This window comes from Manis pentadactyla, chromosome 5, assembly GCF_030020395.1.
Source record: "Manis pentadactyla isolate mManPen7 chromosome 5, mManPen7.hap1, whole genome shotgun sequence".
In the NCBI taxonomy this organism is placed as follows: Eukaryota; Metazoa; Chordata; class Mammalia; order Pholidota; family Manidae; genus Manis; species Manis pentadactyla.
The window spans coordinates 48,447,743-48,467,500 of NC_080023.1; positions in this window are offsets into that span (position 1 = coordinate 48,447,743).

The window sequence follows — 19,758 nt, forward strand, 5'->3', positions numbered from 1 at the left end:
ACATGGTGAACAGTGCAAGGGCGGTCATATCACAGAAACTGTTTCTGTTTTGATCACGAATCATGAATTATAAACAATCAAGTCAGATAAGATTATTCATTTGATTTTTATACTTTATATATGAGTTCCCACAAGGGCTTAAAGCTTTAGGAACTTTTTTCATGTGTAGGAATTCAATTTTAAAATATCAATATATGATAGAGTAGAAGAGCTTGGCCATTAGCTAGGGAGATAACCTAGATTTTTATACTTGGTAGCTGCTATACTTTTTCTCTTACAAAGGATTTTAACTTTCTAACCAACTCTGTAGTTCATTATTTATAACCTTAATTTTCATATACCCCTACACTTTTCAAGAAGGCAGAAAGATTCTAATTTTTTATTTTGTTACTGTATGTCTTAGTTCTGGAAACAATACCTTTATATAGTAGGTGCTCAATAAAGATTTGTTAAGTGAAGAGATGTAAGGGATGACTTTGGGCCATCAGTTTCCAGAGTGGTGAGAAGTAAATGTAATAATGTGTAAGTTTCTGGGATATAGTAAGCTCTAAATAACTGTCTTCCTTTCTCCTAAAGCACTTGCCAATAATGTTTAATTTCTTTTAGTTAAAAAAACAACTAGCAAAGCTTGTTTAGCAAAATACATATCACAAAAGGCATTATTTATCTTTTCTTTTTAACTCTATCATTCACTCACTACTTAACCTAAGTTATTTAAACTCTAAAACTGTTTAACATAAAGCCATTAAAATAGAGAGATTATACATGAGGCTATGCTTTCAAGAATGCATGGCGTGAAGCCGTTTTTATTTCCAAAGAGATGCTCAAAATAATTCAGATGATACAGTGTACTAAAACATTGCCTCCTAGACAAATCTTTCAGTCTTGCAATTATGTATAAAAAAGTCAGAAATTCAGATTAACATACAACTTTGTCTCTCTACAACATTGGCAAGGCCGGTCTCCAAAAGTAATTCAGGATTATAATTTATAAAGGGATTTTTCAATCCCCAAGGTTGTAAATGTATGAATACCTTATGGATTCTTTAGTACACTGATCTCTGGCATTGCCTAAATCACCCAGCTCATCCATTGCACTACCACCGAAGAGGTTTGGGATATAAAGTAGTACTTAGGGAATTTTCATCAGTCAAAAACTTTCTGAATGGTAAATAGTATTATAAACAAATCAAAAGCAAATACCAAACTGGGAAAAATACTGTTTGAACGCACACAATACATCAACACATGGCCAATTTTGTTTAATTTTTAGAAAGAATAAACTCATTCAAACAGGAGAGTAAAAAACCAAGCAAATAAATAAGCTCAACATGCCCAACAGAACATCAGCACCACATATGAAGAGGTCATTCACAAAAAGAGACAGTAAACATGTGAACAGATAGTCAATTCTGTGCATAACTAAAGAAATGCAAATGGAAGCAAGAATAATTTTCACCAATATAGTTTAAAATACATGAAAATGTTTCTGATACCATGAAAAGTTGACATGACTGGAGCCATTTTAAAATGGAGTCAGAATGGCCATTGGATAGAAACCACCTTAACTGCCTTTGCCTGACCTGGGCAGAAAACTTTGGACTAGGCAAAAGCCCAATAGTTTTAGGCGATTGTTTGAGAAGTCAGTTGAAGAACAGACATCTTGATCACAAGTCTGATGGTTGTGGACGTTCTGAAGTGAGAACCAGTAGTCAATCGATGTGTAACCCAGCGTAGATTATCTGGTTAAAACACCCTAGAAAACTTTTTTTTTCCTCTTGTTAGCTCATGTAGTTTCCCAATTCCAGTACTTTCCTATTCCTCACAAAACCTCCTTACTTTTGTCCTACAAGGAGGAACACTATTTGGGTTTCTACCTGAATCTATGCTCCCTGAATTGCAATTCTTTGATCTCAAATAAACACTTGTTTGCTTTTCATTTGCGTTCTTTATTTTTAGGTTGACAATATTAAAAAGTTGTTTCCAGGATGAGGAAATGTGTGCAAATTGTATACACTCCTATACTTCTGGTGTTTATTAAACAATAATTTGCAATGATTTAAAGTGGAGGACCACTAAAACCTAGTATGTTAATCTTTGTTATCTGCCTTAAAGAATCAGTTACATATGTTCACAAGGTGGCTTGTAGAATATTCTCATTGCAATATCATTTATATTGCCTAAAAATTGGAAACCTATTAGATATTAATCATTAGGTATGTGATAATAATACAATAAAACATCAAATATCCCTCTGAAAGAACAAAACTGTTGTGCATGCAGTAGCATGCAAACATCTCCAATCTATATTATTAAAGGAAAATGCATGATGCTTACTATATCCCAGAGACTTTCACAAGAATGTATTCCCAGAACATCCCTGTGAGTTAGGTTATAGTATTTTTTTCATTTTAGAGAAGAGGAAACAAAGTGTTATTGTTTTGTTTTGTGTCCTTTGTTTTGTGTTTTGGTGTGGGAGATGACTAACTCAACATCACAGAGGTGACAAGGAAACCTAGTCTGTCTTTTGTGAAAACATGGGTGAACCTGGAGGGCAGTGTGCCAAGTGAAATCAGCCACATGGGAAGTTAAGTACTGCATGACCTCACTTATACGTGGAATCTAAAATAGCCAAACTATGTGATTCCCAGTGATGCATATTTGGTCATTAGAATGTAATTTCTTAAGTATCTGTTTCTGCATCCAAGTCTGATTCAAAAATTTAATTCTCCATTTAGGTGCTGACACCACACTACTGTAATTATTGTATTAAAAAATGTTCAGAGGGGAGGAGCCAAGATGGCAGCATGAGTAGAGCAGCAGAAATCTCCTCCCAAAACCACATATATCTATGAAAATATAACAAAGACAACTCTTCCTAGAATAAAGACCAGAGGACACAGGACAACATCCAGACCACATCCAAACCTGTGAGAACCCAGAACCTCGCGAAGGGGGTAAGATACAAGCTCCGGTCTGGTGGGACCCGAGCGCCCCTTCCCCCAGCTCCCGGCGGGAGAAGAGCAGGCAGAGCGGGAGGGAGAGGGAGCCCAGGACTGCCGAACACCCAGCCCCAGCCATCCGGGCCAGAGCGCAGACACAGTGCATGCGCGGGGCCCTGGATACTAGGGAAACAGAGTAGCAAGAATGGTGAGCGGGTACCGGAGGCCTGGCGCCAGAGGACATAAGAAAAGCGAGCTGCCGTTTTCGTTTTTGTTTTGTTGTTGTTTTTGTTGAGGTGAGTGCTTTTTGGAAGTCTTAAAGGGTCAGGGACCCCAATACTAGGGAAATAGGGCAGCAAGACCAGCAAGCGGGTATTGGAGGCCTGAGCGGGAGAACAAAAGAAAAGCGAGCAGCCATTTTTCTTTTTTTTGTTGTTTTGTTTTGGCGAGTGCTTTTTGGAAGTCTTAAAGGGATAGGGACCCCAATACTAGGGAACCAGGGCAGCAAGACTGGTGAGTGGGTGCCTGAGGCTCACGCCTGAGAATAAAGAAAAACGAGTGGCCATTTTAATTTTAATCTTAATTTTAATTTAATTTAATTTAATTTTATATTATTATTTTTTCTGTGGTCGTTGTTTTGTTTTGGGGGGTGCTTTTTAGAAGTAGTAAAGGGGCAGGGCAGGACATTTAATCCACAGGTAGGGAATCCGGGGATCTGTGGGCACTCTAATCCCCTGGGCTGCAGGGAGCAAGGAGGCCCCTTACGGAGATAAATCGCCTCCAAGCTGCTCCCGACCACCGCGACTCCACCACTTTGGAGCAGAAGCCCGAGCCAGGCCACGCCCACAGCAACAGCAGAGTTAACTCCATAGCAGCCGGGCAGGAAGGAGAAGCCCTGTCTGTGCGCAGCTCCATAGCACAAGCCACTAGAGGTCGCTGTACTCAAAGGAGAGGAGGGCCACAAACCAACAAGAAGGGAAGTTCTTCCAGCCATCACTCGTCCCAGCTCTGCAAACTATTCCTATCACCATGAAAAGACAAAATTACAGGCAAACCAAGATCACAGAGACACCAGAGAAGGAGACAAACCTAACCAGTCTTCCTGACAAAGAATTCAAAATAAAAATCATAAACATGCTGACAGAGATGCAGAGAAATACGCAAGAGAAATGGGATGAAGTCCGGAGGGAGATCACAGATGCCAGAAAGGAGGTTACAGAAATGAAATAAACTCTGGAAGGATTTATAAGCAGAATGGATAAGATGCAAGAGGCCATTGATTGAATTGAAACCAGAGAAGAGGAATGTATAGAAGCTGACATAGAGAGAGATAAAAGGATCTCCAGGAATGAAACAATATTAAGAGAACTGTGTGACCAATACAAAAGGAACAATATCCGTATTATAGGGGAACCAGAAGAAGAAGAGAGAGGAAAAGGGATGGAAAATATCTTGGAAGAAATAATTGCTGCAAACTTCCTCAAACTGGGGAGAAAATAATCGAACAGACCACGGAAATACACAGAACCCTCAACAGAAAGGATCCAAGGAGGACAACACCAAGACACATAATAATTAAAATGGCAAAGATCAAGGACAAGGAAAGAGTTTTAAAGGCAGCTAGAGAGAAAAAGGTCACCTATAAAGGAAAACCCATCAGGCTATCATCAGACTTCTTGACAGAAACCCTACAGGCCAGAAGAGAATGGCATTATATATTTTATGCAATGAAACAGAAGGGCCTTTTACCAAGGATACTGTATCCAGCACGACTATCATTTAAATATGATGGTGGGATTGAACAATTCCCAGACAAGCAAAAGCTGAGGGAATTTGCTTCCAACAAACCACCTCTACAGGACATCTTACAGGGACTGCTCTAGATGGAAGCACTCCTAAAAAGAGCACAGAACAAAACACCCAACATATGAAGAATGGAGGAGGAGGAATAAGAAGGGAGAGAAGAAAAGAATCTCCAGACAGTGTATATAACAGCTCAATAAGCGAGCTAAGTTAGGCAGTAAGATACTAAAAAGGCTAACCTTGAACCTTTGGTAACCACGAATTTAAAGCCTGCAATGGCAATAAGTACATATCTTTCAATAGTTACCATAAATGTAACTGGACTGAATGCATCAATCAAAAGACACAGAGTAATAGAATGGATAAAAAAGCAAGACCCATCTATATGCTGCTTAAAAGAAACTCACCTCAAACCCAAAGACATGTACAGACTAAAGGTCAAGGGATGGAGAGACATATTTCAGGCAAACAGCAGCGAGAAGAAAGCAGGGGTTGCAGTACTAATATCAGACAAAATAGACTTCAAAACAAAGAAAGTAACAAGAGATAAAGAAGGACACTACATAATGATAAATGGCTAAGACCAACAAGAGGATATAACCATTCTAAATATATATGCACCCAACACAGGAGCACCAGCATATGTGAAACAAATACTAACAGAACTAAAGGGGTAAATAGACTGCAATGCATTCATTCTAGGAGAATTCAACACACCACTCACCCCAAAGGATAGATCCACTGGGCAGAAAATAAGTAAGGACACGGAAGCACTGAACAACACAGTAGAGCAGATGGACCTAATAGACATCTATAGAACTCTACATCCAAAAGCAACAGGATATACATTCTTCTCAAGTGCACATGGAACATTCTCCAGAATAGACCACACACTAGCCCACAAAAAGAGCCTCTGCAAAATCCAAAATATTGAAATTCTACCAACCAATATTTCAGACCACAAAGGTATAAAACTAGAAATAAATTCTACAAAGAAAACAAAAAGGCTCACAAACACATGGAGTTTTAACAACATGCTCCTAAATAATCAATGGATCAACGAACAAAATAGAGATCGAGGAATATATATAGAAACAAATGACAACAATAACACAAAGCCCCAACTTCTGTGGGACGCAGCGAAAGCAGTCTTAAGAGGAAAGTATATAGCAATCCAGGCACACTTGAATAAGCAACAACAATCCCAAATGAATAGTCTAACATCACAATTATCGAAATTGGAAAAAGAAGAACAAATGAGGCCTAAAGTCAGCAGAAGGAGGGACATAATAAAGATCAGAGAAAATAAACAAAATAGATAAGCCTCGAGCCAAACTTACTAAGAGAAAAAGAGAATCAACACAAATCAACAAAATCAGAAATGAGAATGGAAAAATCAAGACAGACTCCACAGAAATACAAAGAATTATTAAAGACTACTATGAAAACCTATATGCCAACAAGCTGGAAAACCTAGAAGAAATGGACAACTTCCTAGAAAAATACAACCTTCCAAGACTGACCAAGGAGAAACACAAAAGTTAAACCAATTACGAGCAAAGAAATTGAAACGGTAATCAAAAAACTACCCAAGAACAAAACACCCAGGGCGGACGGATTTACCTCGGAATTTTATCATTCACACAGAGAAGACATAATACCCATTCTCCTTAAAGTTTTCCAAAAAATAGAAGAGGAGGGAATACTCCCAAACTCATTCTATGAAGCCAAAATCACCCTAATACCAAAACCAGGCAAAGACCCCGCCAAAAAAGAAAATTACAGACCAATATCCCTGATGAATGTAGATGCAAAAATACTTAATAAAATGTTAGCAAACCGAATTCAAAAGTATATCAAAAGGATCATACACCATGACCAAGTGGGATTAATCCCAGGGATGCAAGGATGGTACAAAATTCAAAAATCCATCAACATCATCCACCACATCAACAAAAAGAAAGACAAAAACCACATGATCATTTCCATAGATGCTGAAAAAGCATTTGACAAAATTCAACATCCATTCATGATAAAAAACCTCAGCAAAAAGGGAATAGAGGGCAAGTACCTCAACATAATAAAGGCCATAGATCATAAATCCACAGCCAACATTATACTGAACAGTGAGAAGTTGAAAGCTTTTCCTCTGAGATCAGGAACTAGACAGGGATGCCCACTCTCCCCACTGCTTTTTTAACATAGTATTGGAGGTCCTAGTCATGGCAATCAGACAAAACAAAGAAATACAAGGAATCCAGATTGGTAAAGAAGAAGTTAAACTGTCACTATTTGCAGATGACATGATATTATACATAAAAAACCTGAAAGAATCTAATGCAAAACTCATAGAACTGATATCGGAATACATTAAAGTTGCAGGATACAAAATTAACACACAGAAATCTGTAGCTTTCCTATACACTAGCAATGAACCAATAGAAAGAGAAATCAGGAAAACAATTCCATTCACAATTGCATCCAAAAGAATAAAATGCCTAGGAATGAATCTAACCAAAGAAGTGAAAGACTTATACTCTGAAAACTACAAGTGAGTCTTAAGAGAAATTAAAGGGGATACTAACAGATGGAAACCCATCCCATGCTCGTGGCTAGGAATAATTAATATTGTCAAAATGGCCATCCTGCCCAAAGCAATATACAGATTTGATGCAATCCCTATCAAAATACCAGCAACATTCTTCAATGAAGTGGAACAAATAATTCAAAAATTCATATGGAAACACCAAAGACCCTGAATAGCCAAAGCAATCCTGAGAAAGAAGAATAAAGTAGGGGGGATCTCACTCCCCAATTTCAAGTTCTACTATAAAGCCATAGTAATCAAGACAATTTGGTACTGGCACAAGAGCAGAGCCACAGACCAATGGAACAGACTAGAGAATCCAGACATTAACCCAGACATATATGGTCAATTAATATTTGATAAAGGAGCCGTGGACATACAATGGGGAAATGACAGTCTCTTCAACAGATGGTGCTTGCAAAACTGGACAGCTACATGTAGGAGAATGAAACTGGACCATTGTCTAACACCATATACAAAATTAAATTCAAAATGGATCAAAGACCTGATTGTAAGCCATGAAACCATTAAACTTGTGGAAAAAAACTTAGGCAAAAACCTCTTAGACATAAACATGTGTGACCTCTTCTTGAACATATCTCCCTGGGCAAGGAAAACAACAACAAAAATTAACAAGTGGGACTATATTAAGCTGAAAAGCTTCTGTACAGCAAAAGACACCATCAATAGAACAAAAAGGAACCCTACTGTATGGGAGAATATATTTGAAAATGACAGATCCTAAAAAGGCTTGACGTCCAAAATTATATATAAAGAGCTCACATGCCTCAACAAACAAAAATCAAATAATCCAATTAAAAAATGGGTGGAGGAACTGAACAGACAGTTCTCCAAAAAAGAAATACAGATGGCCAACAGACACATGAAAAGATGCTCCACATCACTAATTATCAGAGAAATGCAAATTAAAACTACAATGAGGTGTCACCTCACACCAGTAAGGATGGCTGCCATCCAAAAGACAAACAACAACAAATGTTGGCGAGGCTGTGGAGAAAGGGGAACCCTCCTACACTGCTGGTGGGAATGTAAATTAGTTCAACCATTGTGGAAAGCAGTATGGAGGTTCATCAAAATGCTCAAAACAGACTTACCATTTGACCCAGGAATCGCACTCCTAGGAATTTACCCTAAGAATGCAGCATTTAAGTTTGAGAAAGACAGATGCACCCCTATGTTTATCGCAGCACTATTTACAGTAGCCAAGAATTGGAATCAACCTAAATGTCCATCGGTAGATGAATGGATAAAGAATATGTGGTACATATACACAATGGAATACTACTCAGCCGTAAGAAAAGGGCAAATCCTACCTTTTGCAGCAACATATATGGAGCTGGAGGGTATTATGCTCAGTGAAATAAGCCAAGCGGAGAAAGAGAAATACCAAATGATTTCACTCATCTGTGGATTATAAGAACAAAGGAAAAACTGAAGGAACAAAAGAGCAGCGGAATCACAGAAACCAAGAATGGACTAACAGGTACCAAAGGGAAAGGCACTGGGGAGGATGGGTGGGTAGGGACGGATAAGGGGGGAGAGGAAGAAGGGGGTATTAAGATCAGCATGCATGGGGCCATGGGGAAATGGGAGGGCTGTACAACACAGAGAAGACAAGTAGTGATTCTACAACATTTATCTATGCTGATGGACAGTGACTGTAAAGGGGTTTATAGCAGGGACCTGGTATAGGGGAGAGCCTAGTAAACATAATATTCTTCATGTAAGGGTAGATTAAAGATAAAAAAAAAAAAAAAAGAAAAGAAAGAAAGAAAAGGGGGATTACTCCATGATAGGATAAAACTAACTGTAAATCAACAATTAATGCATGCTTTAAATATCCTTAATTTTGATCAGTTAAAGGGTGTCAGATGATCGGCTATGGAGGTACACTTTTCTGATAATATTCCTTTCTCTAAAAAAAAAAAAAAAAGCAGTTCCTGTGTGGTGACCTCCAATGAGTTCTACACAATGTTATAAAGGGCAGATCAAAGTGTGGGCAAAGGGTCTGTTTGTGTTTATACAGAGGAGCAAAGCCTAATTTGGCTACCCAGAAAATGAACTAAGATACGATATGAAGAAGAACTTCCAACATCAGCACTCTCTGGAAGAGTCATACCAGAAGATGATCATCAAGAAACCTCAACAAAGATCCAGGCGATGCTGCAGTTGTAGCTGCATTCATCCCACCGGTTCCTGGACTTGCCATTGGAATGAAGAAGGAGATATCTAAGCTAGACTGTGCATACAGTAAAACAACAAATTAGACTGGATCTACACTGTTGGAACTCAACCAAGAATTAGGAGAAGTGCAAGTTGTAGCGCTCCAAAATCTTACAACTACAGACTATCTACTGTTAAAAGAACATATGGGATGTGAACAGTTCCCAGGAATGGGCTGTTTTAATTTTTCTGATTTCTCTCAGACTGTTCAAGTACAGTTGGACAATATCCATCATATCATAGACAAATTTTCACAAATGTCTTGGGTGCCTAACTGGTTTTCTTGGCTTCACTGGAGATGGCTGGTAATTATAGGTCTGCTTTGGTTATGTAAATGCATTCCTATTATGTTAATGTGTGTGTGTAATTTAATTAGTAGTTTAAAACCTATACATGCTTAAGTTACTTTACAAAAAGATATGTCAAAGAAATAATCAGTGTTCCCATGTTTTCTTCCATCTGCTACCTCTATAGCTTTTCTTCTTCCTTCCTAATTACAACCCTTAAATAGAATTCATGCCTCATATCGAATTTACTGAATATCATAATTCCTCCAAGTGGTAAAGATACCTCAAGACAAATGCTGGGCATAGAAGCCACAGGGCATAAATATGCAAAGAAGTAAAAAGCTAACCATTTCAAACAATATGGCTTCTCTCTCACTTACCAACATTACATTTCCCTGTATGGCCCCGGAAGATGACTGGTTAGCCAGAGACGGGTAAGATTCCTCAAGGGAGGAACAACCTAAGACAGGCACAGTTGCAGGCAGGCCATTAGGTGAGAAATTGGGGATCAACAGAGGTGAGGCTTAGAACCTCACCCCCCCTGTTCTGAGAGAAAAATTCTGCTTCCGTGGATGTTTTATTGCCCTTGTCTAGCTTGGATTAACATATAGTCTACAGGCACACACCTGATCATCTACATTTGCTCCCTTACAACACTAAACTAAGTTTTCTACCTTTATCTTACATCTACCTACCACTTCAGCATTTTATTAAAAAAAAAAAAATAATAATAATAATTATAATAATAAAGGGGGAAATGTGGGTTCCACATATAAATCAAGTATAAAAATCAAACAAATATTCATATTTGACCTGATTGTCTATAGTTCATAATGCGTGATCAAAACCAAAAGTTTCTGTGATGACTGCCCTTGTACTGTTCACCATGTAAGAACTTATTCACTATGTAAGAATGTGTTCACAATGTAAGAACTTGTTCCTTATGCTTCAGAATATTGGAGACTGACGAGAATTAGGCTTGGGGTGGATTAATGATTGTGCATTGAGCATTGACTCCCCTATACAGAATTCTATTGTTTTTAACAATCATTTGATCAATAAATATGAGAGATGCCCTCTCAAAAAAAACATGTTCATACATGATTCATGTGACATTTAATGTTCCACATAACTCTTAGAATAAGAAAGCCATTGAAGTGTTAATGGAATTGCTGTAAACCTGTAGATTAGTTTTTAGAGAGTTAGAATCTGTATAACGTTTGGCTCTTTTGTATAGGACCAGAGTATACCTCCACGCATGTAGGTCTTTCTTATTGTGGATTTTTTCTTTTTTTCCTTGATACAGATTTTGCACATTTACTGTGAAGTTGATGTCTTATTATTCTATATGCATGATTTATTCTGTTAGAACATACTTTCGGTTTTAGAAAATGCATTAAAAAAATTTTGTTGCTGTTTTTATTTGAGTGCATACAGTAATTATAAAGGCTTTTCCATGGCTGTCAATCACTTTCCTTTCTCCCGGCTCTTTTATCCACTGTTTGTTCTTCAATTGCATATTTTCCTACCATGAGCATTTTCAGAGTCCAAACTGCCAAAGCTGAAGAGGTACTGATTATCTTCTCATTACTATATAATTTTCCTGAAAGGAGCTGAGATTTTTTTTTCTTACTTTAGTTTTTCCATCTTTATTGATGTAGCATTGACAAATAAAAGTTGTATATATTTAAGATGTACAACTTGAGGTTTTGATATACATACTCATTGTAAAACAACTGCCACAATCAAGGTTATTAATATATCCATCACCTCACAGTCATCATTTCCTTTTTTTTTCCTTGTGGTGAAAATACTCAAGATCTCTCCCTTTTGCAAATTTCAAATATATAATACATATTGTTAACTATAGTCATATTGCTGTACATTAGATCTCAAGAATTTATTCATCTTGCACAACTTGAACTTTGTCCTCCTTGAGCAACAACTCCCAATTTCCCTCTCCCCTTGACTCTGGCAATCACCATTCTACTCTCTGTTTCAATGGGTTTGACTATTTTGGATTCCACATGTACGCAAGATCATGTGATATTTGTTTTTTTATGTCTGGCTTGTTTCACTTAGCATAATGTCTTCCAGATTCAACCACATAGTCACAAATGACAGAACTTCCTTCTTTTTCAAGCTGAATGCTATTCCATTGTTTAAACAACACATTTTCTTTATCTGTTCATCTGTTGACAAACATTTAGGTGGTTTCCTATCTTGACTGTTGTGGATAATGCTGCTAATCTCTTTGAGATCCTGATTCATTTCCTCCCAGAAGTGGGACTGATGAATCATACGGTAGTTCTATGTTTAATTTTTTGAGGTAGCTCCATGGATTTTCCATAATGGCAATACAAATTAAAATTCCTCCCAACAGTATATAAGGATTTCCTTTCCTCCACATCCTCTCCCACCAACACTTACCATCTTTTGTCTTTTAAACAAAAAAAAAAGAGAGAGAGAGAGAGAGAGAAATCTTTTGTCTTTTTAATAGATAGTCTAGTAGATGGTGGGTGATACATCCTTTTGGTTGTCATTTGCATTTCCCTGATGATTAATGATGTTGAACACATTTTCATATACCTGTTGGTCGTTTTTATGTCTTTATTTTGAGAAATGTCCATCAGGTCCTTTGCCATTTAAAAAAAATCACATTATTTGTTGTTTTGCTTTTGAGCTGTGTGATTTCCTTATCTGCTTTGGATATTAATCCCTTATCATATATATGGTTTGCAAATATTTTGTCACCTTTTGTAGGTTGCCTTTCACACTGTGGGTTGTTTCCTTTGTTGTGCAGAAGCTTTTTAGGTTGATATGACCTAACACATGGCTTATCTGGCAGATGTTCTATGTTGCTTGAGAAGAATATGCACCCATCTGCTGTTGATGGAAAGTTCTCTATGTGTCTTTTAGGTTCATTTGGTCTATGTTGTTCAAGTCAGCTGTTTCTTTATTGATTTTCCATTTGGATGTTTTATGCATTACTGAAAGTGTGGGATACTGAAGCCCCCTACTATTATTGTATTGCTGACAATTTCTCCCTTCAGATTTGTCAATATTTGATTCATATATTTAGGTGCTCTGATAGTGGGTGCATAAATATTTATGATTGTTATATCTTCCTTCTTAATTGACCCTTTAATTGTTATATAATGACCTCCTTTGACTCTTGATTTAAAGTCTGTGTCTTCTGATATAAGTATTTCCATATCTGCTCTCTTTTGGTTATAATTTGCTTGGAATATCTTTCTTCACCCCTTCTCTTTCAGCCTATATGTGCCACTAAATCTAAAGTGAGTCTCTTGTGGGCAGCATATCTGTGGGACATGTTTTCTTAATTCGTTCAGCCACTTTGCCTTTTCATTAGAGAGATTAATCCATTTATATTTAAAGCATTATCCATTCATAAGGACTTACTATTGCCAGGTTAATTGTTTTCTGCCTGTTTTTTGGTTTTTTATTCCTTTTTTCCCTTTCTTGCTGTCTTCCTTAGTTATTTGTGATTTTCTTACAGTCATTTACTTTGACCTTTTTTTCCTGTTATCTTTTGTATGTCCATTATGGGTTTTTTTTCTTTGTGTTTAGTTGACGCTTACATAAAGTATCTTGTAGTCATAACCATGTTTCACCTAACTACTAAGTTCTGCTCGTTTCTTTTGTGTCTCGGGGTGGTTCACAGACTGGCAGCCTTAACATTTCCCAGGAACCTGATAGGAATCCAAATTTTCAGTTAGAAGCCCAGATCTACTAAATCAGAATAGGGGGATTGTGAAGCCTTAGTATCTATATTTCAACAAGCTCTCCAGGTGATTCTTATGCACAGTTTGAGAATTATTATGTTTATCAATAATTATTTTAACAGTATGCCATGATGCTTCACCTGAGTGGCTTATTCGATTCACATTTGCTCTTTCTGCCTACAGTTTTCTCTCTTAGTTTTTTTCCTCCCTTATTCTCCCTCAAACTCCTCTTGGTTAAAGCCTACTCATCTTTCAAGATACAGACCTTGCTATATTTCCATTAGGAAGCTTTCCTGGTCTCACCCACATAGAAATATGCACTTCCTCCTTTTCAGACCTTTTCATCAACTGCATAAATTTCTCATAAAACTCCTAAGCATTTTTGTGTACCATTTGCTCATTTATCTTTCTTGGAAGGACATTGCCTCACTCCTTGTGGTGTCTCTTTTGTTTGTTAGAGTGTCAGACAAATTTTAAGTGTTGAGTAATTGTTACTTTACCTAATTAATAGGAAAAAATTCATTTCATAAACTGGTAAATTTTGTTAAGTTTTTATCTCATGGACATAATAATGTAGTAGGCAGTAAACCAACTTATTTTTGTTTCTATTCAGTATTTCAACCATCAAAAAAACTGGAGTAAAATATTTTCAAGGTTATGAAATAATCTCTGAAGTATTATAACTTATGGCATCATGGCAGAGCAGCTAAAATGGGAGGTGAAAGTACAATTAAATAGGGAACATGATTTTTAATAGGCAGATATTTAAGCCTCATTCAAGTCTCCATGTGAGTCCACAAAGCTGCCCATGCCCATCTGTTGTCTTCTTTATTCAATCACTATCAATGGATGCCAAGGAGGAGTTACTACTTCTATATGAATCTTAGCACAAAGGCTTCAGATAATTAAAAATGATAGAACTGGGACAGACTGTTAAACATAAACAGAAGGGTAAAAAGACATCTGGCATACTTAACAGTGAATAAACCAGGTTTAACTAACCTGAGTACAAAGCACATTGAAACATCGTGACAAACTGAAAAACTTCTGTTGAAAGATATTTCTGCTGATATATAACTTAAAATATTTCCCTTCAATTGTATTTTTATTAATTGGGACATTTCCATAAAATGGGGTATTTGGCTTTTAGATTTCATCTGCTCTCACTGTTTATTTCTCAGTTGAAGGTATAATCCTTTGTGACATTGAAATTGGCTTATGTGGAGCTGATTATGATGTACATTCAGAGAATTGTGACTTCAAGGTGAGAAATGAGCAGCAGGAACAGATGAACTCTAAGCAATAGAGAGACTATTTTCATGCAAATATCCCCACAGTGACAGAAAGATGAGAAGGGAGAATTACAGAACACAGAGGGCTTACAAGAATATTATTTCATAATATTGAATGATTTTTCTATTTTTTATGGTGATGAATCAGAGGGTGTTTAGAAATATATTCATATGTCTCTATAAATACCATTAAACAAGTTCTCCAAGATTAATTATGTTCGCTTGTTTCTATTACTAAGTCAAATACACTATCAGCAGGCAGGCTTGTTCAGGTAGTTTTTGAAAATCAGAGCTAGAAGCAGTTGTGCAGTTTACGCTTTTAGAATCCAGGAGGCAAATTCATTCAGTAAATTGAGAACTTGATATATAGTTTGATGAGATGTATTTGTGTTTGGCTGCTTTATACAACAAACTGTTTTTTAAAAAAGGAAAAAGGGAAATGGAAGGCATAGTTGTCTGGATTATATATAGATGTATGCCCTCTCCAAATTATAAAAAATTGAGATAATTAACAGTCTCTGTAGACTAAACCTTAATAGTGTCCTCAAATCTACTTTAACTCTTGTCATTTGTCAATTATTAAGTGGGGATATAATGGAAGTCAGGTTATTGTTATACCTACCATATACTATTTCCTGTGCTTCTAAAGTATCAAGAAGTCATGAGATCATGCTGTAGGATAAAAACATAAAACCTTATAATTTCCAACAGGGCAATGTTTAGTTTGTAAATTGGTTCTTTATAGTTGGACGTCATTGACTTAAATAATAATTTGGAGCTTAAATTTTGTGAGTAAAGATGGAATCATATCATTCACTCCTGGCCATACTGAATTCCTTTCAATTAAAGTTAAAGATGAGACTCAGATATTAATCATAGAGCAAATGACACAATGCTGGAGCATGGCTAAGAGCTAGAATCTAGAGACAATGAGAAAAGTCAAATCCAGGCTCTGCTATTTGATGAAGAAAGTTTCACTGTCAGACCATCAAATATACTGTGCACAACAGGAGGATGGCAGTGGGAGTCATCACTCCCTCCTTGTTTCTGTTACTCTCATTCTAATTCTCTCTCTCTTCCTCTTGCTTTTGCTTTCAGTCTTTCTGTCTCTTCTTTATTGGTAAACTTTTTGTTTGACACAGACTCTTCTATATTCTCATGGAAGATTTATATGTATATATGTATATATGTTTTACATTTTGACTTCTATCCCTGTTGACTACAAAGTATTATCATATCCTAAAGTGATAGATATGTTGCTACCAATCAATGTTAGAAAAGGTTTATCTCAGTTTATTCCTATAAATAATCTTAAGACTCTCTTCCATCATGAGCAGTATGAAGTATATTTGCCTACATGTAGTATATCCAAAACATGTCTTCTACCTAAAATATTTTCAATGTTTTTCATTTCCACTATTAATCATTATAACTGCTTACCAAATTTTAACTTTCTTTTTATTTGAGTGTTTATATGATTCTAGTTCTTTCTGTTTTATATCATTTTGCAGTTTGTTAGAAATTTATAGAGTACCTACACTTGGTAAGACCCTGATTGGACTCTACATATTCAGTTGTAAACAATAGAGACGTGTTTCCCTACCTTACAGGTCAGTGGAGAAGGTAGAGTTAAACAAGGAACATGAGTGCAACCACTATAAAATTAATTAAGTGCCATTAAGGAAAAGTAAACAGATAATAAAAGAAGACAGTGAAAATGTGTGTGATTAGCAAGGAAACATCCTTCTGTGAAAGTGATATGTTAGCAGATTCTAGAAGGAGTCAGATGGAGAAGTCAGTTGGGAGATTTTTCAGAAGAATATTTGATGAAGAGGAAGCAGCAGATACAAAAATCTTAAGTGGGAGAGACCTTAACCATTTTTTTTTTTGTAAAATGAGATTAACATTTTAGGATACTAATGGTAAAGGGATATGTAGAAAAGTATGAAGTTAGAAAGTTATTGCAAAAAAAAAAAAACAACTGTCTCTCTTGTCCCCTCCTGGCCTGAGCCAGGAGCTCTGTCCTCTTGCTTTACCTCTAAATAAAAATCTCTGCCTTGCAAAAAAAAAAAGAAAGTTATACAAGATCCAGACAAAATAAGATACTATAATTGATGCTATGAGTGCATTTGAAAGCTATGTAAATGGATTAGGAAGAGAATTAAGCAAGAAAAGTTTAGCTGGCTTCAAAGGAAAGGAATAGTGTGAAGATATTCTTGTAGGAGGTGCCACTTAAGCTGGATTCCATGTTAAACAGTGATTCCTTTGAGAAATCACATTATCTTCCTTAGGTAGACCTTAGGTAGAGTATTACTTTATTGTTTACATAACCTTGATGTCACTGTATCTTTAAAGAATAGCGTGTGACTCAGGGCAAAAATGATTTTGGTCCTGGCAATGCTTACAAAACACTAAATAGACCCAAACCATCATGAGTCTCTGTCCCATGACTACCAGTTCCTCTCCCTCCTCCACAGGAGAAACCCTCATCTCCATAGGTGCTTTCAGTTTAGGGAATATGTGTTTTCACCTTGCTAGTTGCAACAATATAGTTTTTTGTTAACTCTTGTCTGTGTTCTAGCTGCAAAAAAGAAGCTTATACATAAAACAGCATAAATACAGAGAAAAGAATACCAGAACATTCCTCACATTTTAGGTCCATTTTTTTTAATGCAAAGATTGAAGATCAATTTATATTCTTATTTTCTCAGAGTTTAAAAGTCATATGAACTCACATAAATAGAATTGAATGGGTGCTTTAGCAGCTACAAAATAAACTAAGCAACTGTGATAAAGAGATGCTAAAATATAAAGTTCAAAAAGAGAAATAAGTGGGATTTTTGTTTGATTGTTTTCCCTCTCATATGAGCTCTCAAGGGTGAGAGTCAGCTCTGCCCTGTGGGGTTGTCGAGGCACTCAGGTTCCTTCTCTTTTGCCTCGCCATTCTTTTGGGTGTTTTCCTCACCCAAAGAGTCAGGATGGACTTAGTAGGGTCACACCCACACACAGCCCATTAGAAGAGAAGAAGAGAAGGGGAAACGAACACCTGATCATTTAAAAGGCGAATCTCAGAAGTTGCACATTACACTTCTCTTCACATACTGATGGCAAAACTAGGTAGCTGGTCATAGGCAGGTGACAGGGGAGGTTTGGACATGTAGTTTAACTGGGTAGTCCTGAGCCCATCCAACACTTGGGAAGTGCAAATCACTAAGTGCAAGAAGGGATGAATTATATTAAGAAAAACTTGTCTCCGATACAAGTAGTATTTTTAAGACTCATGATCACTATCATGATCTTTCATAATTGACATTCAAAATACCACCTGTTCTTCAATTATGATACATATAATCTCAGTCTTTCATACAGATACTATGCATCAAACTGAAAAATTGTTGATGTTTTCCTTGAACCTCCATCTATCATCTGGTCTAGGAAACATTGTTTGGAGAAATTCACTCTTCTCTGCTTGTTCCTCCACACAGCACAAAACCATATAAACACAGTTTATACTTGTGTATTTATTTACTAATTTTTATTCTGCAAATATTTAATAGGCACTTATTACACATGGTGTGCATGGTAAATTCCAAATACACCCTGGAGTTCAAAATACATGTGCTCTGTCCCCTCATGAAGCCTGTAGACCAGTGGAGAAGAGAGACATTGAAAATACTCAAGTAAGTGACATGAGGGTGGCAAAGAGTGCTACCGAGTGCATAATAGGGAAGGTTTGTCCCATGGAGGACTTGTGGTGAGGATTCTCTAAGGAACTGATGATGAAAGGATGATGTGCTGGTGCAAGTCAGGGCTTCCTCAGTGAAGGAGGAGGTGGTAGTGGATGAGGCGGCTCCAGGAAGAGGCCCCGCTGTGGCCATGCACAGGACGCTGGGCTGGGCAGAGCTGGAGGGAGATGAGTGAGAAAGGGGCATGGGGCACACGAGTATGAGATAAGCCAAGAGCCAGGTGGGAATTGTCCGGCTGCAACTTTGAGACCACAGCGAGGGTTTTGTTTATCATCAGAACAGTGCACTGCTATTGAGGTGATTAAGCAGATGAAAAAAGTGGTCTGATTTCCACTTCAGAAAGATCCTTCAGATGGCAGTGTGGAGCATGATGTCTTGGGGATCAAACAGCATGAATATTTGTTCTCTTCCAGTAGCCCAGGTAATTGTTGACTACTAATGGATATATCATTCTCTAAGTACTATGATACATCTCTGGAAGTTTTAAATATATTTTTGAAGAAAAAGTACAGATGTGTTATGCATTTTATAACCAACCTAATCTCAAAACAACTTAAGCAACTCTACCTTATAGTATGGTATTTCTTTCATTTTTATATACCCAAAAATGTGTATGTGCTTAGACATCAGACATTTAAGATAATTTTCTAATGTTTTCATGAAGTAAGGCATATAATAGACTTGAATTTGGAGATAGGTATTTAACTAAAGAAAGATTTTTCTTTGATCAATAACATTATTTAAATTGGAAACAAAGGAACATTCAAATGGAAATTATGCATGAATATTTTGTATAGATGAATATGAGTATTAAAATAAATTTGAATGTATTATTAATCTGACTGTATATAAGAGGCCTCAGGTATGATTAAAATATATTTTTAGTTATGGATAAAAGAAAACAAAAGGGAAGCATTAAAGAGTTTAATTTGTTTCATCAAAAAACCACCCACTACAACTCATAAATTCAAATATATTTAGATTCTACATGAAAAGATGTGATGTCTAAAAGCACCAGTCAAGAAATGATAGTTCCCTGTTTATTTTTATTTATCTGACATGACTTTTTAATCATATTTTTTATTTTTCTTTTCTACATGGATTGCTATAC